A 24,330-nucleotide genomic window follows, 5' to 3' on the forward strand; every position below is an offset into this window, starting at 1 on the left:
TGGGTAGAACTTCTTAAGAACAGTGTCCCCCCAATAAAAGCTGACTTCCAAACTTTTTGTCCCCCCCCTTCCTCCCTCCCTCCCTCTTTCCTCCTCTCCTCTCTCCTCTCTCCCCTCCCCCCCCTTCTACTTCTCCTTCTCCTTCTCCTTCTCCTTCTCCTTCTTCTTCTTCTTTTTCTCCTCCCTCCCTCCCTCCCCCCCCCTCTCTCTCTCCTTTCTCTTGCTCTCCCTTTTGGGGAGCCTGAGGCTGAAAGCCGGGGAAGCCATCCTGAAGCTTGTATAAAGGTAAATTGTTTGTTTTATTTTGCGTCCCTGCAAATTCACATGAGCGACCTTAGTTCAGCTGCCCGTGCCTGTTTGGGGGCGACAAAAAACATTTTACTGAAGCAAGTATTACTGTGGTTGAAAGGGCCCTTTAAATGAAATCAGAGCATTCAAATGAACATCAAAAGCAATCCAGGTATTATTCAGGATACATATGAGCCCACTGTGATTTCTAAACCAGAACTTTCAAAAGTACTTTTAAAAGGGGCTGGAGTTATGGCTCAGTGGTACAGCGCTTGCCTAGCATGTGTGAGGCACTGGGTTCAATTCTCAGCACCACATATAAATAAATGAATAAAATAAAGGTCCATCAACATCTAAAACATATTTTTTAAAGTACATATACACATTCATCAGTCTCCTTTTAAAAGCCACGTTCGTCTATATTTCCACATAAGATCAATTTATACTGTTCCATTATTCTGCAACTAAGAAATTATCTGCTCTCAAAAATACAATCTAAAGTAGATTGATCTCTACCTTTTCTCTATGGATATACATTATATCTCATTCACACCCACACACATGTAATTGAACACAGGGGTGCTTTACCACTGAGCTACAATCTGTAGCCCTTCTTATTTATTATTTTGAGACAGAATCTTGCCAAGTTACTGAGGGTCTTACTAGCTTGCTGAGGCTGGCCTTGAACTTGAAATCCTCTAAGCCTCCCAAGTTGCTGGGATTATAGACTTTCACCACCACTTCTGGCATCCTCATATATTTATATTTGCCATATGGGTATGGGGGTGGAGGAAAACAAGTATTATATAACATGGACTGGTAAATTAACCTCCTTCTAGATTTTTAGCAGATTTCAATCCTTGTGTAATTACAGTAAATGATTGGAGTAAGAAAAATGTACAAAAACCTACTGTGGTTTCTTTTACCCTTCTGCAACTTTTCAAAGTTACTAAGCATGGTATTCAAATCTGTATCTAATATTCTTAATGAAGTTAATAATAAGTGATCAAATATTTTCTAGTATGAAAGGAAGGAAAATGAGATATTATCCCATTTTTAAACAGGCTTTTTACAAACAGATCTTCTTCTCTGCACACTCCATTCACTTCTGCTTCTGTAGTTGGCTTTCCTATTATTATGACTGCACAGATGCACCATTTTGGCCTTTCTCTGCACATCTGCAGTCTACAGGAAGCAGAGTAATATGAGAGTAGACAGCAGGCTGCTCCTCAGAGGCCAGGGGATAGTGTTCACCACCAACACGCTGAAGAACAGGGATGCAGGATCTGTTTGCTCTGGAGGTTTCCCGTGTGAATCAAGGGGAGGGGGTCCAGGCTCTAGAGCATTTCACACCATTTCTCCATCATCTCTAAGTGCTCTGCCTGAGACACTCAGGGGCCTAAAAAAGCTTCACTCCCTAAAAACAAGCTTGGCATTAAAATGCCGCAGTTGGAGAAATTACCACCAGGAAAGGGAGTCAGGGTTAACAAAGATTGCCTTGACAGTGACAGTGGTGGTGGTAAAAGCAGCATGACTTGCTGGGTTTTTTCCGTTGAGTTTTTGGCCACAGGCTTCAAACTGCCTTGCATGCCCTGAGCAAGAATCAGCTATAGGCTCTCTCTTTCCCCTTCTAATTCTATGAAATTTCTTTGATTACTTACCAGTTGCTGATCTATTGTTTTGTCCTGTACCTGTTCCCCCTCACTGACAATCATTCTCTCCCATTTCACCATCAACACCTCCATCTCCCATCAAACACTCCATGCGTGCGCGGGCACACACACACATACACACCTCAACCATAATGTAGTTAGGCCAGGCTGTGCAATGCACAAAGTGCACAAGAAGCTTATAGCCATCCTGTTGTCAGCTCTCTGAGCCACACACTGTGGCTTCAGGCTGTGTCTACCCACCTAAAGAGAAGCCTTCGTTGGTCCATTTTGTGCAAAAGCACCACCATGCACAAGTCTTGTGCCTTAGGATAGTATCTTCCCAGAGAGGGGATCATTTTCTAATTTGTATGGACTACAGTTAGTTCTGCTTTATACCTTCTTATGCAATCATGTGGACTAAAAAGGCAGCTCTTCCCGACAAAACAAATACTTTTCAAATTGCCTTTGATTTAAAAAAAAAAAAAACCTGTTTTGCTCTCTTCAGCACATATACTAAAACTGAAATGATACTGAGAAGATTAGCATGGCCCCTAAACAAGAATGACACAAAAATTTGTGAAGCATTCCATATTTTTTTAAAAATTGCCATTTTAAGGCACACTATTACATTAGTATCTTTTCCCATGGACAGAGTGATCCACATCCAGCAACATGACTTCTGCAATTTGAAAAAAAAATGGATCACAGCTGCAAAATGTATTGAATTAAGCTATACATGTGCAGGTCAATGAAAAGGACACCTTGCTATGAAGATTAAATGAGGTGACATAGATAAAACTTCAAGAATAACATAGCAGGAGCTCAGTACATTTTGAAAAGAATTAAAGAGGTGAAGAAACTATTAAATAGAAATCTGAAACTAAAAATGAATAGCAGCCTAAGGCCACTATGCATAGAGGAAATATACTTTAATGCAAAATAACTATAACTATACTCAAGTCGACTACATCTTGCTCTGCATTCTTTGGGAGAGGCATAAGGCAGGAAACTAACCTTGACTGAGCTCTTCCCAGGGCTGCCCCACATCATCAGGATGTGTATGATAAGTTCATCACAGTTCTAACAGCTGAGAGTTGTTATTCCTCTTCCATATAAAAGGACCTGAGTGATGGGTCTCAAGGAAGGATAGAAACACTCAAAAGAAGTTTAAAAGAAAATCTGAATGTTCACACCATCAACTATTTATAAAACTCAAGGTTTGCACCAATAAAATTTCCCTTTGTGCATCTACACACAAAAAAGGACAGATGGCTCAGCCAAATAGAATATATGGCACCCAGGGGGCTGTGTTCAGCCTGGCTCCTCAAGTTGTAAAAGAACTTGTCTTGGCTGCAAAGATATTAGAGAAGGTACTCATTCCTAATTTAGAATCTGGCAAATAGAAGTTTCTATAGTTTGTTTTATAAAATGAGGTGATTAATGCTGAGCACTAGGTTAGATAGAGATTGGGGGTAGAAAAGTGTGTGCCTATTCCCAAGTTGGTAGCTTCCACAGTTGACAGGCAAATCCTTGGAATCTGTCTCTAGTACTGCAAGTGCCCACAGTTGAAGCATGGAACCCCTTCTCCACATTCTAGGGGACCTTCATTGGTGGGCTTGCTTCTACTTGCTCCTTCATTCTTTAGCCAGCTGCTGCTGTTCCCTTTGTCTCTGGGACTACGCAGTGCTCCCCAGGCCCAAATTCTCCCTAGGCAGGCCTTTCTTCTCCTTCTCAGCTGCCTAAATTAAGCACCTCATATGACGTTTGTTCTTTTCAGGATCAGATATTCCCATTCTCAGGTGTGGACTAGGGAACCTCAGCTTTCCAGAGAGCATGGATAGTACTGAGGGGGGAATTTGTCTCAAGTAGGTTGCAGCTGTCCTTGTTCCAGCATTTCACAGGGCCTGACTGCAAATGGTTTATAAACTGGGGCTGTATGCCTTGCCTGCATAGTGCTATTGGATGGATAGAATCGTGTGCTTATGAAGACTCTTGAGTAAGTGTGATATGCATATTAACTTGAATTGTGCAATTGCTTTTATTTTCTGGAAATTATTGTGTGATTCTGGATTTTAGTCACCAAAGATGGCCCATTTTGTGCCTGCTGCCTTGTCCTAGCCATTATCTACATTCCTGAGTGCCTCCTTTATTCTCTCCTCTCCTGGTGGTGCCTCTCTGGACACTGGTTATGGAGCAACTTGGAGCAAAGCTGTGTCACATCCCTGTCCTCCTCAATGGCAGGACAGGTTTCTCCTATTTTTCCCTTTGTACTGTCACACTCCACAAATATTCAATACAAAAGTGCAAACGTGCTGATTGTTTCATCTCGTGGCTCTGGCAAATTAGCACGAAATGTTGGAATGACTTTTTACTGTGTTTTTCTTTTATACAAAAACTGTTATATAAATGCCAAAACACAGGGATGCAACTGCTTGGTTTCTGGGTGTTTTTCCAGGGTGAAAATCTGACTTTTCTCAGAAGAAAAATATAGATACACGCTGTGTCTTATAACTATGTTGTCTCATAACCATCATTTTCTTTTCAGTATTTTCTTCCAAAATACTAGCTTCCAGCTAGATTGTCATCTGTGTGTCAAACAGTAAAATACACCCCTGCTGATGTGCCTTTGCCCAAATGAAATCAATCTGATTTTAAAGCTGCAGAGAGTTAAACAGTTATTCCCATGGCATGGCCCACTGCAGTCCCCTAGTGCTGGTGATGGTACTCTGTCACAGGCATCAACAGCAGGGACACGTTTGCTGTGCGCCTCTTGTTCAGAGCCTTTTAAAGAGAGAAGTGAGGAACAAGCTGGAGCTCAGTGTCTGCAGTCTGCAGATAAGACACACATCTGTGAGACAGCACAATTCTTGGTGTCTGCTGTTAGCTTCCTGTTCACCTGCACTGCTTCCAATGACTCCCATGGCAAGCATTAATAAAGCAATAAAAAGTGTTAGCAGAATACTTAAATTACCTGTTCTGTTGCAGGAGTTTTTTTTTCAATCCTGAGCTTCTTTAAGGAGGCCGTATCCATTAAAGATGTAACAGGGGTTTCTCTGTAAGGATGGCAGTGGCCTCAAGTCCTTTGTGCATCAGGGCAAATTATAAATGTGAAAGTAAACAAATGTCTGGAGCCAACTAGAAGGAATGTGTGTCATGCCACTTTTCAGTTAACCAAGAAACGTATCATTTCCCCATCAAAATTTTCAGCTTTTAAGTTGATGACAGAAATGGGAGGGAATTACCAGTCAGTTTAGAATGGACTATTAACAAGAACAAGTGTGTCCTGGGTGGGACTAAGGAGGCCTTTTAGGAGTGACTGTAGCTCCAAAGCCATAGCTGACTTCTTGCAGACACTGTCAGATCCTCTCCAGATGGAAGCAGAGGATGCTGGAGACAGAGATGGGCCTATGAAAGCTGAGTGTTTGGGGTCAAACAAAGCCTCTGGCCATCACCCGGAGAAGACAGGATGGTAAGAAGGAGGGGACCTGGTCAGTGAAAGACAACTGGAGTGCTCAGATTTGAGGACAAGCTTTAGCTTTAGGTAAATTAATATTAATTTTAAAAAATTTATACAGAATGAAGAGACAAGAATACCCTATAATGGCTTTTACTTGAATGTGTTCACTTCCAACAACTCTGCTTACTATTAGAAAAAGAGGGGTGAAGGGAAAACACAAGGCATTGATCTTGTCAGGCCCATGAAAGTGAAAGGACTAGGCATCTTTTAAAACCTAGACAAAAGCAGCACGGGAACACTACTTGAAGTTCTGGTGTGCCCAACATCCATCCCATGGCTAAGTTTTCAACCATCTTTGAGAACTAAACTCCCAACATATTTAGCTTTGACCAACTTTTCTGTGTCTATAAACCAGAGTGTGCACCACACACACAGAATTTTCTTAGCAGTATAATCTGGGCAAAATTAATCTTGTCTCGATCTCTCTCTCTCTCTCTCTCCATGTTTTGTGCAAACACACAAAGGTCTTAAGACAAAAGGTATGATTTTCTTAAGGTATTGCCCACAAAGATAAAGAGGAATAAAATTTCCATTGTCATCTCTTGGGGGAAATAAAGGAAATATTTTGGGAGGTATAAGAGTAGGCAGCAAGAAATTAATCTTAAAATGTGGCACAAAATATTAACATGTATACTTTTGACTACACCATTGGCTATACAGTATTTAGCTGTGTCAAAACAGACAACAAGGGCTGGGGATGTGGCTCAAGTGGTAGCACGCTCACCTAGCATGTGTGAGGCACTGGGTTGGATTCTCAGCACCATATAAAAATAAAGACATTGTGTCCAACTAAAACTAAATAATAAATATTTTTAAAAAGACAACAATTAAAGAAGCAGCAAATGTTAGCTTCAGCACCAATCATTTTTATTACCAGGAGATCCACCTGGAACCATTTATCTACTCTAGGACTATATAGGTATACATAGAAGAAAATGCAACTCTTGGCTTATATTATAAACATCAGACTACTTCCAGGAAAAGTGCAGAAGCTGGGAGCAACAACAACAAAACAAACAAAAAACTCCTAAGATTACATTCTCTGAAAGGAGATGTTCCAGAAAATAATGGCAAAGCATGGCTATGTAATCTGGCCAAGGAAGAAGACAACGAGTCTGTTCATTTGTTAAATCACTGCCTGTGGAGTCAGACATGGTTCAAATCCGGGTTGTAACATTGATCAGGTTTCTTCATCATACCTTGATTTCCTTTCATATGAGTTGGGATGTTAGCACACCCAGCTGAGAAGATGCTTGGAGGAACTGCATGAGATCCTGTCTGAAAAGTACTCGGCAGGGTGCTTAACTAGGGAATGATGCTTCATAAAAAGTAGCTCTTATTAGCTGAGCAGGAGTTTTTGAATACAAAAAAGATGTTTGATAAATAAAAGAGAAGAGATATGGGTAGGATGACACTGGTAAGGAGCAGGCAGAGGAAAAGGCAAGTCTAACAAAAAGAATGATGCCACATTAGACCAAAATTGAGAGAAAAATGACCCAGAGAACATGAACGGAGTGCCTGTCAATACATTAAAAACCCAGAGATTAGAAAATGATAAATCAATTGCCTTTTTGTATCATTGGCTTTTTTGTCTTTCTTTGTAATTAAATTTCCAGGATAGAGCAGAAAAAAAGGGTCTTGAACATTTGTCTAATACAAACCTCTAATGTGGCACATGTGAAAGACTTCCTGATGCAGTGAGCCTTCCCCAGCCGCCAGAGAGCGCCACAGAAAGTGACAGAGGGTGGACCCCTGGCCAAACAAGGTGCCGGCCTCAGAGGAGCCCTCCTCCTACCATAACAGCATAACTAACCCATCTCATCTGTGAGGTCAACTGTCATTGCAACACCTTGTGATATGCAACAGGACATTTTCATTCTTTCCTTTTTCTAGCTGATTCCAATGCCAATTTCTCTCTACAAAGATGGAAAGCCTGGGTGGGCCTGCTTGAAGGTGAAGGGAAGAAGCTCTGGCCTGCAGACCCCCTGCAATACTTGGGGAGCTACATGACTCTGGACAAATCTCTTATGCTCTATGACCCAGTCCACCCTCTGTCAACAGAAGGGGGGACACGTCACTGATGTTTCTAACTCAGAGGACTGTCATCACCCTCAAAGGAGATGTGTATATATAACTATAATACACCAAAGAAATGTAAGAAACTCTATTGTTAGAAACAACAACCTATTTGGAAACACTTTCCTTAATGTATTTAACACACTACAACCAAGAGGAACTTAAAAAAAAAAATGAAAAATGAAAAAAACTTCTAGATCTGAATTGAGATGCTGACAAAGGGCTGAATAATTTAGAACATGTTTGGAAATGATTAAATTCTTAAATTATTATATAGGGAAGCAAAATTATTCTTAAAGACACTGTAACCTTGCATGCTAATCAGCCTAAAGAGAAGCAATAACTGTCAACAGCTCCTGGCAAAGAGCCAATTTTCTGCTGGGTAAGTGAAGAAACTGAATTAGCTTTTTCAGGAGCCAGAAAACTGAGCCCTGATGACATGACTCTTGATAGCAATGGAGCTCCAAACACAGCCTCTGACTACAGAGTTTTGTTCCTTTCTTGCCAATGAATTACGTTATAATGAATACAATTACAACTGGTATATAACAAACCACCTACCAGTGTACATAGAAAAACTATCATCAAATGTATAAAACTCAGTCACTACAACTAAGAATTGTAATTTGACAAAAATGATGTGAATTATGTGAAATATCTGCTTTTAGGAGAGACTATGTTTGCAGCACAAAATAGCTTATGATTTGTTGGGAAGGTGTATGTGTATTTTACAAAATAACAGTGCAGCCTGAACACTCAACAATACTAGCCTACACTCTGCTGAACAAGTAGTTTAATACGCTTTTATTATGAACTGGGAAATGATGCTAGAGAATAAGACTGGGCATAGTGGAACTCCACAATTGGCTTAGAAAGTAGAAAATGAAACAGCAAAGAGCCTTAACAAATAATGCTACAACCCCACAAGTGCAAATGACCTTGACGAGCTCCACCCTACCCCCACTCAAGAACTCATACACTTAACAGTGAAATCTAAACCAAATAAAGATTAATCATTTCATAGTCACATAAAAAGAAAATGCATCATCATATGGCTTTTAGTTTTGCCTTTCTATAATGTTGATTAAAGAATGAAGCAAAATTAATTGCTACCTTGAAAGCCCAGAAATGACATCTCTGCAAAATATAAGCCAGACTAAGCAAATTCCTGAGCAGTACTGGCACACATTCCCACATAAAAATAAAATTACAGCCATAGCTACAATGTAATAAATAAAACTTCACACATCATAATGTGATATGTGACAACATAAAACTTCACAATTTTTATAAGCCCCAACAGTGTCATTATTTTGTGGTCACACTATGCGTTTTAGGTTACCTACTGATGACCACAGGCATTAAGTACCTAAATTCTATACCACTGGTGATAGTGACAAAACTGGACAGGCATCATTAAGCAACAGTGAGTTTAATTAAAAATTTATCTGCAAATTTATTGCAAGACTTGGATTTTTTTCTTAAGACTTAGTTAATTTTGAAAATAACATGCTCCTTAATTCATGTGTTTTGCTACCAAAATGTAGAGTTCAATTGAAAAATTATTACAGTTTAACATCAAATACAAAATTTCAACTACTGACTGAAGTTATTTTATTTCTGGACACCTTTTTAGACTTGATTCATGAACTAATGATGTTTCTACAAAGCTAGAAATAAGCCATAAAGCTAGAAAATAAGGATTATTTCCTTCTACTTGCCTACTGAGGAAACTGAAAAGCACATGAAAAGAACTCCAAAGTACGTTTGCCTACAATACAATCAGCCACATTTCCCTTCAGCTAGTTTTACAATGAGCTGTATTTTGCTAGCAACAGTACAAAAGGGCATCCACTTTTAAACACCTTCTCCCCAAAGCCCCTTGTGCTCATGAACAGGACTTAGCCTGTAAGATGTAGTGTTTCCTAGAGAGAAATATACTTCTAAAGATAGAACAGAAAGTAATCCCAAGGACTGGGTGTCAAGACTGATAAAGAGCTGTCTCACTGTCATCTACATCACCAAGTGAGAATGTTATGCACATAATTACAATTGTGTGATTCATGAATGACATATGTCAGCATCTTGAAGCTAGGTAAAACACTAATATTAATTACTGAAATCTATTCTCAAATTACTAAGCAATTATGTCCATTAATTCAAAAACACAGGCTTAAGTGAAACAGTTGCTAAAATGTCCAGCATCTCTAAGTTAAAATACAAAACAAACAAACAAACAAAAAAAAAACAGGATGATCTGGATAGCACAAACCCACACAGTCACCTCCTCATCCGGAGGGAAAGAGCTCTCGTAGACTTTCTCTCCCTGGCATCTTGCCCCAGAAGTCTAAAAGAACACCTCCCTGTGGCATTCAAGGCACGTGTCTCCTTTCCCTACTAGTCACAGAACTTCAAAATGCTTCTTTTGTGCTGTACAATGTATATCTTATGCATGAATATTAAATGAACATTTAATATTCCACCCAAAATGGAAGAGTATCTATTGTTTAAATTCTGGAGGTCCTTGAGCTGCTTATGTTCTCCAGTCCCTTTCAGGGCTGCCCCTGTCATTGAGAAGTAGCTTAGTTCTCTGTGGGACAAACAGGTCCCACACCCTCTTCCTACCAAGAGAATAAAGAAACCACTTGATAGAATTCTCCCCATGGTCTTGCTCAGGGTAAAGTCTAGGAGAGGAAGAAAAACTAAAAGTAAGGATAGTATACCAGAGCAATGGCACATGCGTATGATCATATCATTTGTAGATACTGTAAAACAATATTCCCCAAACCAAACTAATCCAACTGGAGAATACCACCAACATCCAAAACTGGATCAAGAGAAAGAAGAGCATCATTTCCTGTCCCAAATGCATCATGGTACCTGTAAAAGTCACAGCATAGGGTTCATCACCTTCGGGTTCTCTCCCCACCCTCTCCAACCACCCTCCTTCCCTCAAAGTTGCAGACTCCCATCCCTTCAAGATGGGAAAACAAGATACATTTTCTAGCCCTGCATCACAATTAACTTAACAGTATATTTCCCTGTGGGACCCAGCTTGAGATCTGTGAGTTTTGGGGAATTATATCAGTGACATTAGGACAAGCTTTATAAATGAGACTTTAAAAATTAACACATACAAGGTACATACTTGTCATTCAGAAAACTGATAGAAAGCCAACAAAATAAATAAACCTATGCTCCTTTCTGGCATCTTCCTACTCATGATCAATGCTGCTCACTCTGAGCCCCTCTCCTGTTACTTCAATTCCTCTCTCTACCACAGGTTTACCAACTTCACCTCAGCACATCTGTGCTCCCTCCATCCTAAAAACACACTGCCATCACCAAAATTCTTCCCTTTATCATCAAAACACCAAGCTTCTTAGGAATAATAGTCCTCACATTCCTTCAATCTTTGCTCTTTTTTCATTTTGTTCTCTGTAATCTGGCATTGACCCCCCCCCTCTGGTAACTGCCCTAAACTACCCCATGGGCTTGTCTCCTGCTTCCCGTCTTAAGTTTAGCCCTGCCTATGAAATGCTCTTATCCCTAGGCTTCCAAAAAGTTAATTCCATTCTGGATCCTCTTCATCCTCTACTTGTAAAATGTGCCTGAGCCCAAATGGTAAAATACAAAACAGAAATAAATGTAATCCATAATGATAACTTTATTCACACTTGGTGGAGGAGAAAAGCTATCATTATCCAGGGGTTTTCTACTTCCTGGAGAGGTGAGGAAGTTGTCTCCCACCCAGAATTTATGTTCTTTACAATTTGATACTCCAGGCAGCCTGCTTGCAGTCACTTTTCAGTTTCAGGAATAATTCTTAAGAAGAGCTAGAGTCAATGAGAGCAAAGGGCAACGATCCAAGGTCTAAAAGCTCCTGCCATCTACTTCAGAGCCAGGACACTCAGAATGAACACACACAGCAGGTGTAGAACAAGAACTCCCACTTGACTTGTCCCTGCCTCTCTCCCCATCCCCCAGCTGCAGCTGGCCAAGAACCTCAGCTTGAACAATCTTTAGCTGTGGCTCATACCTCCTGTGGCTCATACTCTCTGTCCTATGGGGCAGGTATGTGCTCAGTGTCTGGGTACATGCCCAGACTGTCTCTGTCCTGAACCAGCATCTAGGAGGCAAATGAGGAATTATTAAAAGGAAGAATGAGGAGCTTCGAAGAGTCTTGATGCTCTCTAGGACTGGTACAGATACTTGTTACATAAGCTCAGCAGTGGGGCTGCCATCTGTGGGTTTGTGACCAAATATTTCAAAGTTAGAACCTCACTCCTCTAAAGAACAACATTAGGACAGCATCAAGGAGCTTCAGTAGTCCTCAGAAAGTCTCTGTCCATCACCCTTTCTCATCTCCCCTGAAGGAGCTCTAAAACTTGGTGATCTGGAAGTTGGGCCTGGCAGGATAGTTCATGGGGAAATTGTGTTTTTTAAAAAAATGATAAAAGTACAGCCTAGGATATATGAAAAGAAAAGCAATGTAGGGTAGAACATGAAAAATCAGTTCTGTTCAGGACCAAACAGTGGGAGAGTGGTTTGTACTGCTGGCTCTAAACACAGGGAACAAACTAGCTTTGGACATATACTAATGTAGTAAGAAAACAATGTCTCTGTCCCATTTCCACCTTGGCTGTTTCTTCCTTCTGGCTCTTTGGTGATATCTACCCCAGTGGGTGTTCTGATGTATTCTGCCCCAAAGGGTGTTTATGCAGGGCTATTCCTAGCATATAAAGGCTCTTAGCAAGGATGGTGGAATGTGATGGACATCATTATCCAAAGTATATGTACGAAGACATGAATTAGGTATCAACATACTCTATACACAAACAGAGATAATGAAAAACTGTGGTATATATGTGTAATAAGAATTGTAATGCAAAAAAAATACATGTATAAAGACATGAATTGGTGTGAACATACTTTTATATAAAGATATGAAAAACTGTGCTCTATATGTGTAATAAGAATTGTAATGCATTCCGCTGTAGTGTATTTAAAAAATAAAAATCAATTTAAAAAAAGGCTCTTCTTAAAACTTTTATGGTGCTCTAATTGAACTCAGGGCTCTCGAATGCTAGGTAAATGCTCTACCACTGAACTCCACCCCAGCTCCTATGTAACAGGCTCTCTGTAAGCGGCTGCAGACTAAACAGAGCTCCCAGACAGCTATTTAATATCAGACCTTTGATTTCAGTGCCTACAACATTATACTCCTGTTCCTGGGGAAAACCAACATGCATGCATTTATGTGGGTTTTAAGTCTTGGTCATGTGGATTGCTTACCTCTCAAAAAGGAAACTTAACTCAATCTTAGCTCAATTACCAAAAAAAAAAAAAAAAAAAAAAATTAAAGAGCCTATATAATAGTACTCTAAAACGAACCTCCAACTTGCAATTCAGCCATCTGGCAATCTAGCCGAAAATAACAAAAATACAAAAATAACACATGTTTAATACCTTTATAACAAAATTTCTCTAAAACTGATAAAGGTCACATGCCTATCTAATTTATATTCACCCATCTTTATTATACCCCCAATTTTTAATTTCTTACCTGTTACCAAGAACTATAATTAAAGACTGAAGATACAGATGTCAACAGAGTAAATTCTTTATCTTAACAAAGTTGGAAAATACATCTGAAAATAACATACAATAAAATATAAGAAGAGCACAGTAAGAACCATTTGAGCATTTAACTCAGCTTGTGGAGTAGGGGGAGGTAAGAGGTGGTAACTCCAGGGCAGGCGACTTGGAGGTGACAGGTCAAAACAAAACTGTGACATCTCAACTCAGGAGTATGTCCACCAGCCAGAAAAAAAATCAATCTCCTCATGACCCCATGATGACCTTCAAATGGCCGGGGCCTGCCAGCCAGTCAGCAATGCCTGCCGCATAGCTGTCATACTCAGAGTAACTGAAGAGCGCTGGATGAGCGCTGCCTTCTCCATTACCTTAAAGGAGGAAAATAATGGGCAGAGTGGATAAAGCAAACGCCCAAGGTCCTGAGATTGTATCTATCCTTACTGTGTCTTCTCAGCCAGATATATTCAAGATCAAGAATGATGAGTAGGCTACAATCGCTTTGGAACCTCTTATAAATTCCACACATAATATACTCAGAAAGTGTGGGTCATGCCCAAACTCTCTTGAGAGCTACTTAAGACCCAAGGCCATGAGCAGTTCCCAATGCCAAAAGCCACAGTACCAGTTATTCAATAGGCATTTTTAATTAGAGAGAAAGGGGTTCATTTTTCCTTTATGTGGAGGGAGAACTCAAGACATTCACAGATCATGCAGAATAGCTAACTCCTACCCCCTCTATTTACTTACCAGAGAGCTCAAGACTGAAGACTCTGACCCAGGTGTTGTCTGCTTGGCACCCCAAACCCTACCTACCATTATTGTAAATGGCTTCACCACACTTGTTTCACTAAGTGCAAAGATGTTCATTCTATTCAGCAATTCCTAAGGCCATTCTCTAGGACTCATCACTTTTTGTTTTTGAAATACTGGGGTCTGAACCCAGAGCTTCACTTACACTAGGCAAGTGAGCTATTATTATTTTTATTTTGAGACAGGGTCTTGATAAATTGCTGAGGCTGGCCTCAACTTGTGATCCTCATGCCTCAGTCTCTCAAGTTGTTGAGATTACAGGCATGCCATTTTGCACACACTTCTTTATGAAGAAAATCTTAAATTGTAACCATTATGATCAGAAGCTCCTATCTCAATTCTTTTACTTGCTAAAATTCTACAATATTTGCTTTCACAGTTCATTAAGCCCTCCTTACTGGTCTCTAGCATTTTTCATCTTATTTTTTAAAGTTTTTATTCAAGAAATACATAGTCAAAAAATCAAATCATTGTCCAAGTATTGAAATTAAACATAGAAGACCTGGACTCTTCTTTAACACTGATTTCCCCTTCCCAAGATATCCACTTTCAACTCTTGGGGCTGTTTGGTTAATTACTTTTATAATTCTAAACAGCATATTTTTCAAATTCAGACAGTAACCACATGATATCTTTTGTTCTTATTCCTGATACACCCCTCTCTCTCATATATATATATATATATATGCACATATTTCTTTTTATTCTTCCAAAAGGGTTATACTACAATTTTTAGTTAAATCAATATTAATTTTTATATTATTGTGACCACACTAACATTGTTCAAAGCCAAACCCTGCAGTGAACTATGACAAAGTTTCCCTTCCTCAACTTTTTCTTTTACCTGTAGTTTTACTTTTGATTTGCTTATTTGTTATCAATGACTAATGAACCCCAACTCTCCTATAAAAGTACAAATCTCTGTCAATATAGTTATATGCATTAGATAATCTATTGGTTGTGTTTTTGTTTTTGTTTTTGATATTCCCACTTCCAAAAAAAACTTGAGTCTCATGCTTTAACCTGGATAGACTGTCCTCTAGGTCTGCTCCCAGGCTACTATCCTGGGATTCCCTTGTCATCCCAGGACATCCTTTGTTTCTCCCTTGTGTAGAATGTTTCCTGGATCCCATGCATTCCCTCTTCCCTCATTTAGACAGTCTACCTTCTAGTAACTTCATGAGACAGGGTACAGAGCAGTTACATTTTCACATCTCATATTTGAAGAATATCTTCATTCTATCCTCATACTTGACTGGAAATTTGGCAAGCAACAGAATCTTAGGCTGGGAATAATTTTTATTCACAATTTTGAAAACACTGCTTCACAGTGTTGCTGTTGAGAAGACTTTCTAATTCCTGGCCCTTTATATGTGATGAGTTTCTCTCTGGAGGCTATTAGGACTCCTTATCTCTGGTATTCTGAATTTCCCAATTATATGCCTTGATGTGGCTCTTTTCTTCAGTTTCTCTGTTGGGCTCTTAGTGTGAGTGTTAAATCTGGAGATTCATTTAATTGGTTCTGAGATATTTTATTCTATTATTCTTTATTAACTCTTTTCTTCCCATTTTGCTATAAGTTTGTACTAACTAAATGCTAGACTTCCTAGATTGATCCTTTAATTTTTAATTTTCCTTCTTAATTTCCTTACTTTGTTTTTCTGTTCTACATTCTAAGAGATAGTTTCCCTTTTATTTTCTAAACCTTTGACTGATTTATTTTATGCTGGCATTATACTTTTCCCCAACATTTTATCTTGAAAAACCTCAAAACTACAAAAAAAACCAAACCATCTTTCAACTAGATTTATCCATTGTGAACATTTTACGACATCCGCTCTTTCTACATATGTATCTTTTCTTTTTGGTCAATTTAAAATGTGGTATTTCACTCTTAAATACGTTAGATTGTTTCTAAGAACAAGGTCACTTGCATAATCACAGTACCATTACACACTTCAGAAAAATTTAACATTAATGTAATAATGTCTATTTTACAGCTTGAATCAAATTTCCCGTTATGCCCATATGAATCCAATCCAGGATTTGAGTAGGCTTTTCATTCTTCTGCTTCCCCTCCTCATCTCCCTTCATCTGGTATAAGTCATTGAGAACTTCCTATAGCTCCTGACTCCCCTTCAGTATTGATGTCTCACTTCCTTGAACTAGTGGTAAACCTAAGAGTTACTGAGGATCCTCCCTGATCTTTGCTCCTCCAGATCGTCAATGATTTGGTAAGCATCTAATTCCCTGAATTAAATCTTTTTCAGTTTTAAATATTCAGATCATTGGTTCTCTTTTTTTATAGTTTTGAGGGTTTTCAAGACTTCTTTACATTCTCTAAAAACTACTAAAAAATCCCCAAAAGCTTTTGTTCATGTATTGTATCTATAGAGGCATTTGCCATATTATAAATTAACCAATGTGATTCTGCAACCTGTACACTCAGAAAAATGAGAAATTATACCCATTTGATTCAAATGTATGACATGTCAAGATCATTGCATTGTCGTGTGCAACTAATAAAAAAACTTAAAATATTCATCAATTCACTGGATAACAATAGTAAACACTACATATTATCACAAAATAGTTTATGAAAAACAATTTTGTATTTCCAACATGAAAAAATAATTGAATGGCAAGAGTGACATTGTTTTACATTTTTGCAAATCTCCTTAATGTCTGTGTGTGGCTGGATTCTCACATCTGCTTCTTCACTGAACCTGTTGTGATATATAACAGTTTGGATGAAGTATATGAAGCAAACCTAGCCTTCCATAGATAGGCAGCTGGAAAAGGGAAAATTTTAATAGCCTTTTCAGATAATTATAAATACTTCTGTGATAATGCCCTAAAAGTTGACAACCAGTCCTTTCTTAAAAGATAGCTATAATGTGAAATCTGAAACTATAGCGATGAGAGTTTCTTACCTTGTTGTATCAAAATCCACTGGTCTAAATTTTACACTGAATGGATCTTTTAACTATGTATGATTCTATATCATCATGCATTGGTCATTTGGGAAAATAATTCAAAGAGTTATATAGATTTTCCAAATGATGGCATATTTCATTATATATATGAAAAACTCATATTTATTAATATCACCACCAACCTCATCAGAAGAATTTTAATTACTGGAAACTGTCAAGTTCTGGGTAGCAGATTCAAGTCAACATCCTAATTTTTGCTTGAAAGCTTGATTATAACAAAGCCAACAAAAGTCCTGCATAGTTTCTCTTTCGAAACTGGTTGCCAAATATCCAAGTATGAATAACCTTATTTATTTATCATTCTTTCAGGTAAAAATGGTGTTTTATGAAAGTGGCCAGTGCAGCCTGCAAGTCAAACAACTGTAAAAGTACTTTTCTTAAGAGATAACTCTCATGCTCTGTTACATGACAGAAGTTCTGTGTACGCACGTCTCACTTCATCATGCAAAAAATAAAGAGTTGTATTTAAGGGTAGAAGTTTAAGAAAAATAATATTTACTGCTTCAACAAGTAAAATTGCATTTTTTAAAACTGCAGGTATTTTGTGGCAACGAAGAACAAAATGACTATAGCTTGGAGCCACTACATGGATTCACGCTAAAGTGCCAGCAGTTTTACCCACCATTGCTTCTGAACCATTAGTGCAAATGCCAACACAGGGAGAAAGTAAAATATGACAGAAAGCTAACAGCCCTCCTTCTCCTACACTTCCCAAGCAAATGGAGATACCTTTAATTCTTGGAGCAAACTTTGCTGTGCCTATTTGAACAATTGCTTCCCTCTTTCTTCCCCTTCTACCCAACCTTGACTTATTTTTCAGGTCTTGAATGTCATCTCCTCTGCAAAGCCCTCTCCACTTCCCTGAGATGAGGTCAGGTGCCCTCCCAGGAACTTCCATAACACTTGTCTGCAGTGGTGAGTGGGCTTAAGTAGGAGCCAGGAGACACTCCCTTTCCCAGTGGCACCTGCATCCATCCTGGCAAGCATGCAAGAAAGATCAGGCTGACTCCTAAATGTTAAAGCTCTCTCTATAAAGCTGGCTGAGGCACCTTGATAACACAGTACTTTGAATTTAGGCACCAATGCCATCTTGCCCCATGAAAGAAGAATCTGGCTTTTATTGCCTATATACCTAACAATGATTAGAATTTTATATTTTCCTTTTGAGTCCCAGTCTGAATGCCTGGCAACTTCCCATGTGCCTGTCATTTGGGCAAAGGTCCAAGGGTCAATCCAGAGTAAAGACACAGTAGCCAGGATCCCAGGATACCTGAAGGCACCAAGGTCCACTCCTGGTCAGTACTGCTGCTCCATACTAAAGGTCCCTGCCAATGCAGGTCTCCCTACTTTTTGGTCACATAGAAAACTGTCTTTTGATAGTTCCTATTCTTTTAGCTGTAGCTGGTGCTGAACTCCACCCAGTTTTCTGTTCCTAATATATCCCTGAAATATCATCTTCTAGTGGTACTTCTAATTTTTTTTTCTGGAATCTCCTATCAAGTTACAATCCCTTGAGGGTAGTGAGCATAATACCCCCAGTACCCACCACAGTACCTGATACAAGTAGGTACTCAAAAATATCTGCTGAAGCAATTAATTCAGATAAACAACATAACTTCTTAGCACAGTGACTGGGACACAGTCAGCAAGCAGTCCATAGGGAAGTTGTTCTGATTCTGATGTGATGACAATTACAAGAATGTTAGGATTTATACAGAGAATAGTAATTTTTTGCTCTACTGGCCTTGTTGGCAATGTGTAAAGCATATTATTTATTAGGATCTAATAATCTGAGCATGTGTCTAAGGGCAATGAGAAATGATGCGATTCATGAATCTTAAGACTCTGGGCTCACTCTGCTCTTGGGTAGTAATTTGTGTTATTAATTTCTGTCTCCCCAGGATTTCACTGAAGACTTACAATTCAATAGCCATGTAATCACTGAAAACTAAGGGCCTTATTTGATAACTTTTTGAGCACATTTGGATGAGGTACAGCCAACCCGCTTTCAGGAAAAGCAAGTCATTCTCACATAACATGCAGCAAATCCCCCTGAGGTTAATACCAACAAGTTTAATAAAAGGAGTGGCAGTGATCTTGTAATTCAGAGAACACTTGACAGAGTTCCATATCAAAGGTTAACAGCCAGTGCATGAGAGCTATACGCTGAGAGGGAAATTGTTATTAGATTGATAGAACACCCAACAGCAGGAAACAAAGGAAATGTTCAAGGAAGAAAGAGAAAAGTCACAGACTACTGCAAGGACTGGTGAAAAAGTCCAGGGTTTTTATGTTATTTTAAAACATCTGAAGGGGAAACACTGTGTTTTCTAGGTATGGAGAACTATTAGCAAAACAAAGTGGCACTCTGTGGAAAATTAGAAGCAAAAATGTCACACCCAGACTAGCACATTAAGAGTCATTTACTGCATTCTGAAATGACAACTTTCTAAACAGTGAAGTTAAACTTGAAGGAAGGCCTTACGAAGCATGATCCATTTGGCAAAGGAAACTTTGTAGGTGAGAAAAGGTAGAAGAAACACTTTCATCAACTTAGAATAACTTTTTTCCTTAAAAGGGAAATGGAAGGATGATACACAAACCCCTTTTCAAGATTTTCTACACTCCCCAGCCCCGTACTGATGACTGTACCCAGGAATGCTCTACCACTAAGTTGTATCCCCAGCCTTTCATTTAAATTTTTTGAGACAGCCTTGGATCTAAATTTTGCCCAGACTGGCCTCAAACTTGCCATCTTCCTGGGTGGGCCTCCCAAGTAGCTGGGATTTCAGTAGGGCCTACACATATATTCCAATATAACTTTGGAATTAAATCTAAAAATAAGTCACAGCTAATCTGTTTGGTCAAATAAAGGCAAATAATCAGAGGCACTGACCCCATAATCAGGAGATGAGAAAGTTCCTGAGGTTACCATTTGTTCTAATTAGGTCACTCTCCTACTGCAAATACCCTAGTAAATGAAGTGTTTCACTTCAGTACTCAACCTTTTCAAACAACAGTATACTTGTGAATTTCTGCCATTCTTCCTGCTGGGAAGCATCACTGGAAAGCTGACTGCTGTTTGGTTGGTTATCTGTGATCTTTTCTTGCATCAAAATAATGGTTACTGATTAGTTCACAGGGGAAAAAAACCCAACTTTCCATTTATTCTTTAAACACCCATAATACTTTGAACAACTTTTTAGTCCAAGTGCATTTAATTAATTACCCTCTTCCTTTTCCAAACTACTTTCTAACCCCAAAATGTGGCGTCCAGGTATGTGCAATAGGAAGTTCCTCTGGGCACAGGGGTCCTGCAAAGCCACCAAAGGGCCTTGTAGCACCCCCTGGGAGCCATGCTATGTTTGGCAAGAGTATATATCATATCATGGCTCCACATGAATACTATCTGAAGGAGCAAATTTTATTTAGTTTCAAAATCACAGAATGGTTTTGCTTGTAAATATTCATTTTCACATCCTATTGAGTCAATGCCTTCACCTACGCACCCAAGCTTTCCTCTGCCCTCCTGTTCCAACAGGAGAAAATTTTATGCTTCCTCAGGCCAGTTCTGACCAAACTCCAGCCACTCCTCCCATCTTCTCTAGGATCCTGCCCAGTTTATTGCCTCCTCTTTTTCAACCTCCCTATCTCCACAGGCCCACACCTTTCATGTTGAAGGATGCTCAAGACTCTCCATATTAAAACATATTTATAAGTACATTCTTCCTTGACTCTGCTTCCCCACCAATCACATCCTCATCTATTCAGATACATGGCTTCCCTGTGCTCTGCCTCCACTTCCCCATCTGCTTGCAGTTTGCTCAGTCCAATTGTACCAGCATCACCCAGTACTCCATGTCTCCTCATGTGGGTGAAGCTAGCGGGCTCCCTCAGTCCTGTCCTGCTTGGCCTCTTGCAGCTCCAATCTGCTGCCTTTACACCCCAAGTTCTCTCCTTGCCCTCTGGGGTCTACCTAGCAGACACCTCCTTCTCCATCAGGCCCTCAACTACAACAGTCTTCTCTTCTAAACTGTTTAAATGCTCTTCCAGAGGAGCTCATTCCCTCTTTCTCCAAATATCACCTGCATGCCAGAAACTCCCTAATTCTACCCAAACCTCACTTCTGGGCTCCAGACCCATATATATTAGAGCCTTCTGAATTCCAGCACTTGTAGGTCTCACAACACTTCAAATTCAGCAATCTCAAACTGAAACCAACTCCTTTCACCCTCTGCTGCCCAAAACTAAAAGACCCTGGGCCTCCCCCAAGACTCACAGTGTACCTTCCCTTCCTCAAAACAGAAGTTTACAGTCATCCTAGCATTCTTGCTTTTATCCACGACATTCAACCAGCCTGAAGACTGAGCTAAGCACCCAGATTAACCCACTATGTGAATATCACTTTAAGTTGTTTGCTGTTCTCTATTTTCATTTCACCAACCCAATCTATAGCATCACATCACCTTGTCTGGACAACAATTCTAATGTACCTTTAGGTATTCATCAACTTTTAGAATACCAACTGTTCTAAAATGGAAAGTAAACACCATGGTTCAGTCTCCTGTTGAAAGCCTTCCAGTGCCTGCCTGATGCCTGGATTGACAAGTCCTTCTGGGAGTTCAGCATTATTTCCTGTTCTGCTCTCTATCTGACCGTTTCTGGGTGTAGGAATTGTTCATTTTCTTCTCATACAGAGCTTCTCCTCCATCCTCCAGTACAACTCCCCATTTGGCACAGTTAACTCCTTCTTTTAGGATATTGAACTGAAAAGTCACTGTCTATAAGTAGGGTGAGAGCCACTGTTATATACAGCCATGATCCCTTTCCAAAACAGACGCCATAATAACTTATATACACTTAACACTGGGCTTTGAGGCTGACTAGGCCTCAACCTTGGTCAGGCACCTGGGCACCCTTAGCAAGTACTTCATAAATCTTTGTTTAATAAACTATAAAGTTAGTAAATGGCCTCACAAACATCATGGTTTAAGTGCACTGCATTTTGAATCACTGCTTTGTCCTTCATTTTTTAATTCTGAAAAATAAACAATAATGTTTTCATAATAAATACTTCCCAGAATGTTCACAAATGCAGAAGACATCCATATGCAAACAATGCACCTATATTTTATATATGCACATGCATGTGTACACTCAAAGAAAAAAAGATACATGTGCATAAACATGATTTCTTTTTTTTGGCTTAACTATTTTAGCATAAGTTGCAGCAGTTTCCTACATAATCATAATAACATTATCACACCTAAGAAATTAACCCTTCATACAATAATTTATAATTTATTCCATATTCCAACTTTCTCAATCATTTTAAAAATGCACTGTGGTAGCATAGTTTTTAAAAACCTACGATTCAAGAAATGCTTGCACAGAGCCTTTGGTTCAATCTCCTTTAATGAAGAACAGCTGCTCTACCTTTTATTTTTATTTAGCACTTTGGTCTTCCATGATGGACATTTTTGAAGAGCTCAGGCCAGGAGACTTGTAAAATGCTGCCTGGTCTGTTATTTGTCTAGCTGTATCATAAGAATTCAATTCAGGTTAAAGATACTATTAACAACATTTTGCAGATGATACTGTGTACTTCACATTGCAGCACATCAGGAGGCGCATTCCCCAAAATACACAGTCTTGTTCCTACTCAGTCACAGTGCAACTAAGCCCAGACTGCAGGAGCCCTGTACCCAGGATTCATTCAGCTGGCCTTCCATGTGAACAGACATCCAAGTGCCATCAGGTGATTAGGAGAGCCTCTAATGAGCAGGATGCTGACTGCGAGCAGATCAGGAATGCACGGCTGCAGAAGGGCTGTTTCCAAAGAGAAGAGGAGAACTGACAGATCACTGATAAGTTAGACTGTGCTAAAGAGAGATTTATACTTCTGTGGGACAAGAGGTATAAAGTCATATTTATTTGTTAAAAAACATCTTATATGGTCCAGTTGAATAATCTTAACTCTGGTTAGGCTATGAGCTCTGGAGACCTGGCATGTAACCTCACAGGCAGGAAACTACCAGGTATGACACTGTCAGGTTATCTCATGCATCTCTCTACCTGAGTTTCTTTATTTATCATGTGGAATAATCTCATTGGGTTGTGAGAATTAACAAGCTTGCACATGTTAAGTGCTAGAATGGTATTCTAGCACACGGAAGTGTTCAATGTACTTCTGTAGTCATGGTGAGCTATTAATATTAATAACTGTGGTTAAGAAGCCTCTTTTAACTTTAAAATGACTTGAACCATAAGGACTTAACCTCTGTAGAAGAATGAATGTATACTGATTGACCATGGATGAAATTTTTGTAAATAGGGAGCTGAATTCTTGGTTAAGTAATCCTTCCTGTATCTCTGTAAACCAAGTACAACTGAGCCACCCACTAAAGCAAAAGTTTAGCACCTCACCTTACTCTGAAATGCAGCACTTCACCTTATTCTGAAATCAAGTAGATGAAAGCCTAAGAGAACAGAATGGCTACTTTGACAACACAATTCAACCAAATTATACAGGCAATACTTTTTCTTTCTTCACAGAAACAACACTTAAGAGTACTACTGCTATACTTTTAAAAATACATACATCGTTCCTGGATAACTGTCACTATGGGTACTATTGTTGTTCAAGACTCTGGGAAAACAATTATAATAAGTGAAAGGTGGCTTACAGGCCTACTTTATGAAAAACAAAATACTATGTCCCAGTTTCTAGTTAATCTTTCTATCTTCTACATTTCTCCTAATAATGCTCTCATGGAAAAACAACCAGCAAACTCAGAATCATCCTTTGATAGAATAATGGAATGTGAAGAACTGCAGGGAAATGGGACTTATTTACAGTTGCACTTTACGGTGTTCTTGGAGAGGGTACATCATTTATCTAGAACCACATCATAGCAGGGAGCAAGTTCCAGGCTTTCAAATTCACAGGCCAGTGCTCTTCTTAGGGTTCACATTTAAAGACCAATTTTAATGTTATTTTAATTAGTGTTTTATGCCTAGATCAAAAGTATTTTAATATTAAAGATGACTGTGCCTGGCTTTTGATGTAAAAAAGAAGACCTATGAAATCCAAATGGCTTGTGAAATCTTTAGACAGTTTCACTGAATAATGATCACTAATAGCTTTTAGTACACAAAACCCATGAGCTAAACATATTTGCTTGAAACACAAAGGTAAGGTAATTAACAAAGATGCCAGACTTCTTCTGCTAAGTCCTACTATAATATCAAAAACTAGTCTGAAAGTAAATTTAATAAGGAGACACCTGAATCAGGAATTCATTTACTCAAATAAGAATAATCTTTGCCTAAACTGTAGACCAGCAGCTTAAAAGCATTAGCAGTCCAAAAATAAAAAATTCAGTATTTCAAT

At 39.0% G+C, this 24,330-nt stretch overlaps 1 protein-coding gene and 1 non-coding gene across 2 annotated transcripts in view; one reads left to right on the forward strand and one right to left on the reverse strand.

Moving 5' to 3' along the window:
- Window positions 1–24,330, reverse strand: part of Peli2 (pellino E3 ubiquitin protein ligase family member 2) — a 172,418-nt gene that overhangs the window by 73,351 nt on the left and 74,737 nt on the right. The window lies entirely within an intron of this gene.
- On the forward strand, window positions 2,433–2,536 carry LOC113179518 (U6 spliceosomal RNA). Its single transcript, XR_003300355.1, has one exon. It is a non-coding gene; the product is annotated as a U6 spliceosomal RNA (small nuclear RNA).

This window comes from Urocitellus parryii, chromosome 6 (genome assembly GCF_045843805.1).
Source record: "Urocitellus parryii isolate mUroPar1 chromosome 6, mUroPar1.hap1, whole genome shotgun sequence".
Taxonomy (NCBI): domain Eukaryota; kingdom Metazoa; phylum Chordata; class Mammalia; order Rodentia; family Sciuridae; genus Urocitellus; species Urocitellus parryii.